The 8,566-nt window shown below is 42.0% G+C and overlaps 1 protein-coding gene across 2 annotated transcripts in view; it reads right to left on the minus strand.

Annotated features, from left to right (window-relative positions):
* Positions 1 to 7,965, minus strand: part of pak1 (p21 protein (Cdc42/Rac)-activated kinase 1) — a 52,197-nt gene extending 44,232 nt beyond the window's left edge. Inside the window, exon 1 of one of the 2 annotated variants that reach the window (XM_030398455.1) lies at positions 7,781 to 7,965. The gene's annotated coding sequence lies outside the window, so the exon portion shown is untranslated. The remainder of the gene's footprint in view (positions 1 to 7,780) is intronic. The other variant, XM_030398476.1, reaches the window with a different exon arrangement.
* Between the last annotated feature and the right edge of the window lie 601 nt (positions 7,966 to 8,566).

Consider the following 8,566-nt stretch of genomic DNA (forward strand, 5'->3'; position numbering starts at 1 on the left):
ACGAGGGAACCAGGGTGAAGCTAACTTTGGGGTTAGCCTACAAAAATATGTCATCGCTACAGCACAGGTTGTCATTGATGATCATAGCAACATTAATCATTGTTTGGAGACTGAACGTCTTGGAGACGTCACAACAGACGTGTTACGAGGACACCATCTTGGCTCCCTCTTTGCATCTTCTACGATATGAGTATTGCAACTGATCAGATTGCGAATTAGATCAAATTTAAATTCACTGTGCAGCCTTGTCAGTCACATTTACTTCAACCTTTTCAACATCAGACATTTATTTAATTATAAAAACATCCAACATTGTTGACATCTGAAAACGTTGGATTTTGATCAGCCTCATCTATTCCACACTGCTGATTCTCATGTTTCTCTACACTGATGATGTTTTTCTCCTTTAATAACAAATGTCAAGCACTATAAATGAAACTGCATACAGCGTGATTAGAAAATAAGTTTCCTTCTGCTCTAAATGTGAGAAGAAGAGACTTAAAGTGAGAGAAATCTCTGGCAGGAATAGCAGAGAGAAGAAAACATAACTGGTAAATGGAAGAAAGTGCACGACAGTTAAAGAGAGATTTCCTCTGTTTGACAGTGAGAGATATGAAGGGATATTTATAGATAACAGTATTATAGTTGCTTCACTGGTTACAGATAGGCTGGAGGAGAGGAGTGGACATGAGAGGAGGAGGTGAAGAAGAGGACGACGAGGAGGAGGAAATCAGCCATGAAGACATGAGGAATAGAGAAGAAGGTAAGATTAAAGAAGAAGATAAAAGAGATGGAGATGAGCGGAGGAGGGAGAGAGGGTTAAAGAGGAGGAGAGGAAAGGAGAGAAAGGTGATGAGGAGGAGGATAGTAAGGAAAGATATACAAGGAGAGGAAGAATGAAAAAGAGGTTGGCAAAAGGAAAGAGAAAAGGAAACAAAGTTGAGGAGAGCGGGTGAAGGGGAAGAAAACAAAGACACAAAACCAGACTGCAGGAAGGAGAGAGAATCAGTTTGCAGTCCTGAGTGACTGTTTGATATCTGTAGAGATGATATCATGATGTTGGCATTTGAAAATATCATGATAGGTCAGTTTACTTCTAACTGAGGGGAAAATGTAATGTTGATGTTGCATATGTCACTGCAGACCCTGATCTACAATCATTCATCATTGTTTTCTTTGTCCGTAAAATGTCGAAAAACATTACTCAAATCTTCAAGAGCTCTCGGTCCAATTAACATACAAAAAACATAATATTTCATATAAAATGGCATTCACAGAAAACAGCTTTTGCACATCTTAAGATCAGAAGGGGGTGCGGGGGAGAAGACCGAAGACTTCCACACACCGTCCACTTCACATGCAATAAAGTTTAATGACAACGTTTCAGTATTTAGACCTGACCCTAGATAACCTGATGATGGTCTCAGTACTGAAACGCTGTTGTCATTAAACTTAACTGCATATGAAGTGGACAGCGTGCAGGAATCTTTTTCCTGATTTAAAATGGTATAAAATGAAGTCAGAGAAGCAGAAACCTGTGTGTGTTGTGTTGGTCGAGGCAGGGTCGTCTCAGTCATGAAGTGAAATCACACACTCATGTGTTCATCTCCCAGCAGACACACGCAACAGAAACAGTATGTAATGATGTAATGCACACACACACACACACACACACACACACACTCAGTATCTCTCTGTGGATGCAAGGCCACAGGGTGTGAATACAATACTTCAACACTGAAATATTCAGACACACACACACACGCACACACACACACACAGTTGGTTGGTCACAAACTTCTTCTATATACTCGACCTACTTTCACTCTGTAATTTGTAATTCATTTATCTCACTCACACACACACACACACACACACTTGTTTGCTGCTTGTGTGTGTTTGAAGGTGTGTGCACGTGTCACTGGGACAGATTAAAAGTAAAGAAATGTGTGAGTGTGTGTGGGTGTTGCAGGAAGGTGTGGCTCGTCCCAATGAGTGGGTGGTTCCTCAACCATATGGTCACTGGGCTACACACACACACACACACACACACACACACACACACACACACGCACACACGCACACATGATGTCAGCTCTCAAGAAGCTGGGATTTTGGCCTTGAGTATCTTCAGTATCAGCACTCCTCACTTTCCTGTTCAGGTTCTCTGTGTGTTTGTCTGTTGTCGGGATTTCAGACATAAAACTTCTGTAAAATGTTAAGACCATGATAACTACTGGATCACTTATTCTAAAGATTTTATTCTCATGATTCAGTTCGATACCCAGCCCTGCTTGCAGAGCTATGACTTTGAATTTGACTTTGTTTGAATGATGGTCCACGAGCAGCGATGTCAGATTGTGCTCTAGGTTACAAAGCAGCCCTCTGTGTTCATATGGAGAGCAAGACGGCACAATACAACACATGCTATTAGTTTTATACCACTTGAAATATATCATACACTGATGGCAGTGACTACCATGCAGGGGGCCGCCCTCAGGAGTGATACAGCGCTTCTCTGCTCAGGCCTTCACACACACTCACACACTGATGGAACAGCCACCAGAAGAGATTTTGGGTTCAGTATCTTACACAAGGGCACTTTGACCCTCCGTTTAGTAGACAACCTGATCTACCTGCTGAGCCACAACCACCCCAAAAAAACAAGCTGGTGACTGTCTGCAGGTCGAGCGAGTCTGCAGAGCTTCTGACTGCAGAGAGCAAATTCAGACAGATCAGTGCTGACAGAAAACAGATTAAATTACACCGATGTTATCCCTGAATGGAGCCCCACCTGTTAAAGCTTCTTCCTCTCCTGTCCTCTAAACAGACAGAGCTCTGACTCCTAAATGAAACTGAGCTGAAGCCAGAGGAAGATTTCAGTATGCTCTGCAGGTTTGATCATAATTACACCAACAGTAATGGGACTATCTGTGTTATCCTGAACCACACTATTACCAGCTTAGAGATGCCTCATCTCCCATTCTTTCATCTGCCTTCACTTCAAAGAAGTGGATAAAATACCTAAAGAAGAAAAGAAATCAATGCAGGATCACAGCTTTCCTGTGGATCCAGCCAGTCAGCCTGTTTCATGGAGAAACGAGGAGAGTGCATGTAGTTTTGTGCAGTCTAGACGCCGTGCTCAGCAGCTCCAGGAGCCTTCAGGCAGACAGACTATCCATTATTCAGCTACTGGCAGGCTTCTGCCTGCTCAACAGCCAATATTACTATTTCTGTTGGTACTGTGTGTGAGCGGGTGTCAAAACTGCAAAGAAAAAATATCCATCCTCATCAGTTATTTAGTTTTTAGTTTAATAATTTGAAATTAAGAAGGCAGTGAAACCTCATCTTTCATCTCATCACGGGGATTCCTGAGGTGCTCTCAGCTCTGCTCTTCATCACAACAGTCACAGTCATCGGAGAACGCAACCCAACATCGCTGACCACACAATAATCAGCCGGTTTAAGTTTGACATTTTGGGAAATAAACTTTTTACTCTCTTGCCAAAAGTAAGAGTAAAAGATGTACCACTATGCAATGATTAATTTAGAAAATAAAGTCAAAGATCTCATTCCAGCAAATCAACTGTGAATCTTTCTTTCCTTTTTCACTATATTCTAACAATCTTATATACCAAACAACTAATGAAATATTTGAGAAAATATATAATAATAAATTAAAATAATCTGCAGTTGCAGTCTTTGAAACGCTCCCAGTGGGATATGAAGCCGTGTGGCAGACTGAACATAACAGCGTCGCACACACCAGGTAACAGAGATGTCAGGTTAGCGGTTTTTCCCTTTATTCATCTTCTCAGCATATTTTCTTAATGCTCTGCAAGAGAACAAACAAACCTTTATCCCCGATTTATCAAACTGTTCCTTTACTTTGCACTCACACTTGGCCCAGTTGCTCAGTACCATGCCAAGGTACGATGCCCTTCTCCCCGGTCGCCCGCTGGCCTGCACTCCCACTGGTCTGGCTGCAACCCGGCCTGAGCACAGCGACCTCTTGTACAAACGTCATCATGTCGTAGCGCGGTCGCGGCACAATGGAGAACAATACAGAGGACATGACTGGTCCCAGACGGCCCTCACATTCCTGGATTTCTTGACTGTGCAAGAGGCGTAACACGCGGGATTATGATTGCAACTCACTCACAACCCAAGAGAGCGTGTTCCTCATCTTCTGCCAGGTCAGATGGCCTCAGGCTTTAACATGCTAAAAGCCTGATTAATCAGCCAGGTAAAGAATCCTGTGGACACCAAACTGGACACACCATTCACGTTCTGCTTGCATTGTGATCTGTTTGATAACAGCATCTACCCCACATATGTAATCATCTCCTCCCTAAACTCCCTCTACCACAGCAAGAGGCTGTTTTCAGTGAAAGTGCTCTAAAAACTCACTGTAACTACCTGCCTGGCATTAAACAGACACGGCTGGAGACTAGCTGGTGAACATAGAGGAGCATTCAGAAGTTAAGGAGCCAGGTACGTCCCCCAGGAGCGCATAAAGACTAACAAACAAGAAGAGTAAATATTGAACCTACATTCACCATCGAAATGAATGATGGTTCTGGGCTGGATGTGTAAATAAACAACTGATTGGCAACCTGATTCTGCATTTTGTTTTTCTTTTCTGGACACTTGCATATGCAAAATACTGCAATGGAAATAACTAATTTTATAACTTTCAAAAAACTAAAATACGTGGAAATGAAGTGCACTGTACATTTCTCTGTGAGTGCGTGGTTGTCTCTGGCGGTAAGCAGCTCACACTGTAAGTCAGCAGGTCTTATTCACTTAGAGCCCAAACAAACTGTCTCAGGGTTAAAAATAACTTCAACGACAGGTGAGACAGAGCCCAAAGACAAGCCAACACACACACACACACACACACACACACACACACACACACTCACACACACACACTGTCCTCTTTCTCCTGAAGTAGCCGAGCCCAAAGCCGCAGGAGCCGAATGGGTCATTAACTCCTCCCAGCCTTCCTCTCTCTTCACCCTGCTGTCGAGGTGTCAACGCGACAACTGGGTGGCCTCATGCTCCACACGGGGTCATAAAACACTCCTTTAGCCACGCCCAGGTCTCCATAGCAACAGCTGTGCCGCCACTGCCTTTAAAACCATAACGCAATCCATGGGTTCAACTCAACTCACGCTGCACAGACTCATGCTACAGGATGGTTTTGTACTGAGAGTCTGTGGTTGGTGGGACGGACTGGATGCAGCTCTGGACACAATCAGATCTAATTCTGTTTGATTTACTGCACATGTTCTGATGCGGCTGCTTTTGAAACATCCTCACCCATCTCAGACCCTCCAGTGCACAAACGCTCTTATATCCAACACATACTGTTTATGTAGTCGTGAAAAATTGGGTCCTGTGTTTGAAAATGACACCACATGTAACTTATTAAAGCAGAATGGAAGCAAGAAAATAAATATAAACATTAAATCATTCTGTGTATGCAGAATAGGGCCAGACAATATACTGATATTGTATCGTTACTTACTAAAGTGTTCTCGGTTCATGGTTTTAAAAGCTGCATTACAGCAAAGTGATGTCATTTTCTGAACTAAACAGACTCTTATACTTAAGACTTAGTCATTAGTCATTATCTCCACCTTACTAATGATTCCTGATCAGAAATGTCATTGTATTCATGTTTGGTGAGAAAACCAATCGAGAGCTGAAGTCACCTCCCCACAGAAACACCATTCACCCCAATACAAGTTGCGCTGCACAATAATCGCACAATCAAAATATTGTTCTGATGACATTTTGTTTTGCTGCAGAATTCTCTGGTCTACAAAGTTTTTTCTCCACATGTAATAAAACATAGTTGTTAGGCAGAGAACAGAGAAATGCCACATCATCATAATTTTACTAGTTTCTCAATTAATGTGAATTAGATCATCCATAATAATCATGACTTGTGTAAAAACATGTCAAACTAATCACAATATCACTTTTTGACCATTTTGTGCTACCTTTATAAGACCACACCGTACTATCAACATGATTCTGTGGCTGGTATTGTAAGTAGGGACGCAACTAATAATAATAATTTCCATTATTGATTTATCTGATTATGATGTGATGTGCACAAAATTGGAAATATTCCTTTGATCTGACTCTTTATTCAGATCCACACCAAAAGTTAATTGACACAATGAAATGTTTTATCAAAAGAAAATCAGTAATGTGAATATAATGAGTGAGTATCTACCTTTTAAACCAGGAACCAGGAAAAGACAATGAAAAGACGATATAATATTGATATACTGCCCAGCCTTGTACAAGACCAACTTAGAAAATAAATCTACAGAACCCATCAAAGATTGAATACAATTGATAAATACAATATTGTACTCCACACTCATTTAACCTTTTTCTAGTTGGGGTCCTAGTTTGAACATTAACTCATCACCTCTATTACTTTAACAAGGCTCCATTCAAAATCAAAGGTTTTCAACCTGAGCTCTAAAGAAGACAGGCCAATAAAAATCACTGTCATTCAACCGAGTGGAAATAATCCCCTCTCTCCACTCTCAGCTCCCCTGACACAGGTGTGAAGCTCAGGAGTAAAACAACATCGATGGTGAAAAGGATATCACAGGGAGTCCGTCAATAACTGCCTGCGTGTTTCATTCAGGAGCAAACCACCAACACTTTTAATCAGCTTCACACACTTAATCCAGGAAACTGCTCGCTCAGATGACAAGGAAACTTTTTATAACGGGGAGCAAAGGGCAGCGTCAGCCCAGCTCAGCCGGAGAGAGGCTGTACTTCATGCACAGAGAGACGAAGACGCAAGTTTATCTAGAAGGGAATTGACTCTAAATACTGATAGAAATGCCAAATGAGAGTTAGAGAGCGCGCTTATCTGTCCATCTGTAATCAATAACAAGCAGCAGATATACACTGTCAGACTCGCTTAAGACGTTCAAATGCCTCCAGAAATCTACTGGCACATAAATACCACTGAAGGATGGAGAAGAGTGCACTGATTTCTGCTGAGCCGTGTGGAAACAAGTGCTTTTCAGACAGATTACTGTGCACGTATCACAGAAAACTACAAGTTTATAGCAATTAATGACACAGCAGGTGATGTGAATAGACAGACAGGTGATAGTGACATTAAAGGAACAGCATGCAAATCATTTACAAAATATGTGTGTAAACTTTAAACGTATTACACCAGATTAGAGCTAAAAAATAAGCTTAAAATCTGAATAATTTCAGGATTTGAAGGAGTGAGAGGAGAGCAGAGGATCATGGGCACCACATGGACTTTCTGATGAATCATGTCAGAGGTATCCTTTGAGGCAGATTTCTGAAAAACTGGCAGGATTTTTTTCTTCCAGTCATTCATTCATTCATTCATTCATTCGTGATACTCGCCCTGACGTTCACCAGCAAAAACTCCCATGTTATCCCAGCCTGCTGCTAAACTGGGAGGAAACCGGTGTAATAAAAAAATAATCACACCATCCACCTCCGGCTGTTATACCCTCGTCGTGGCTGACTTCAGGTCCACTGTATGCGGGCTAACGGGCCTGCGTGGTCCGGGGTGTTAATACATGGATGAAGATGAAGAATAAGAGAATAATAGTGTGATCCCAGCCTACAGTAACCATTAACCCCTTCCTATTCTCAAGCAAATGAGCCCCTAATTCACAACGCACCATGCCGGGCTCAGAATGGAGATGTCTGGCTAAATGTGAGGTGTAGAATTAAAGTCGAAAGGCTCACTCACCACCTGTCTGGTTGCAAATGTAAATCCCAGAGTGTTGGGTGATAATTTCCGACACCGGGACACACCGTCTCATGTATTCGGCAAACTCTGCTCTGCTCTCGGCTCAGCTCTGCGCCGCTCTGTCGCCCTGCTGGTCGGTTTTTTAACAGTAAACTTGCCGAACCCAGGCTATTGTTAGCTAGGCGCAGAGAAGCCTGCTGCACAGAAGCACCCGCCCCCTAACACGCAGCCTCGGACGTCTCATTGGTTAATTCCAGCATCGCCTGCCGCGGATTGGTTGGTGCAGATGTCCTTTCAAAGTCTGGGGCGGGTCGCAGCCCGTCAGTAGAAAGCGAACGTTGGTGCGTTCATGGACGACGGTGAAAAAGTCCGACATTCCAACTCCCTCCCAGCCTCGGCTAAGGGCGATGCTTTCATGTATGAGGTTGCCATGAGATCATTAACAAGAAATAAGTAGGAATTTAAAAAGATTATAATTGATCAAGCGTACCTCACACATAACATTTGATGCCTTCATGATATAGGAAGCACTTTGGAATATCTGGTTTTGAAAAAGAGCTATGTGAGTACATTTTACATTCTAACTTTACTGTATCAAAACAAAAAACGAACAATCAATAAAATACACAGGATAATAATTGTTTTGTTGTCACAATAATTAAAATGATTACATCAAAAATACAAGATTAATCAATATTGTTTTTTCATGTGACATGCAAATAATTACAAAAAAAATGCTTCTTTCTTTTTCAACCTGAATCAAATGTGAGAAAAATGGAACATCCT

This window comes from Sparus aurata, chromosome 2 (assembly GCF_900880675.1).
Source record: "Sparus aurata chromosome 2, fSpaAur1.1, whole genome shotgun sequence".
In the NCBI taxonomy this organism is placed as follows: domain Eukaryota; kingdom Metazoa; phylum Chordata; class Actinopteri; order Spariformes; family Sparidae; genus Sparus; species Sparus aurata.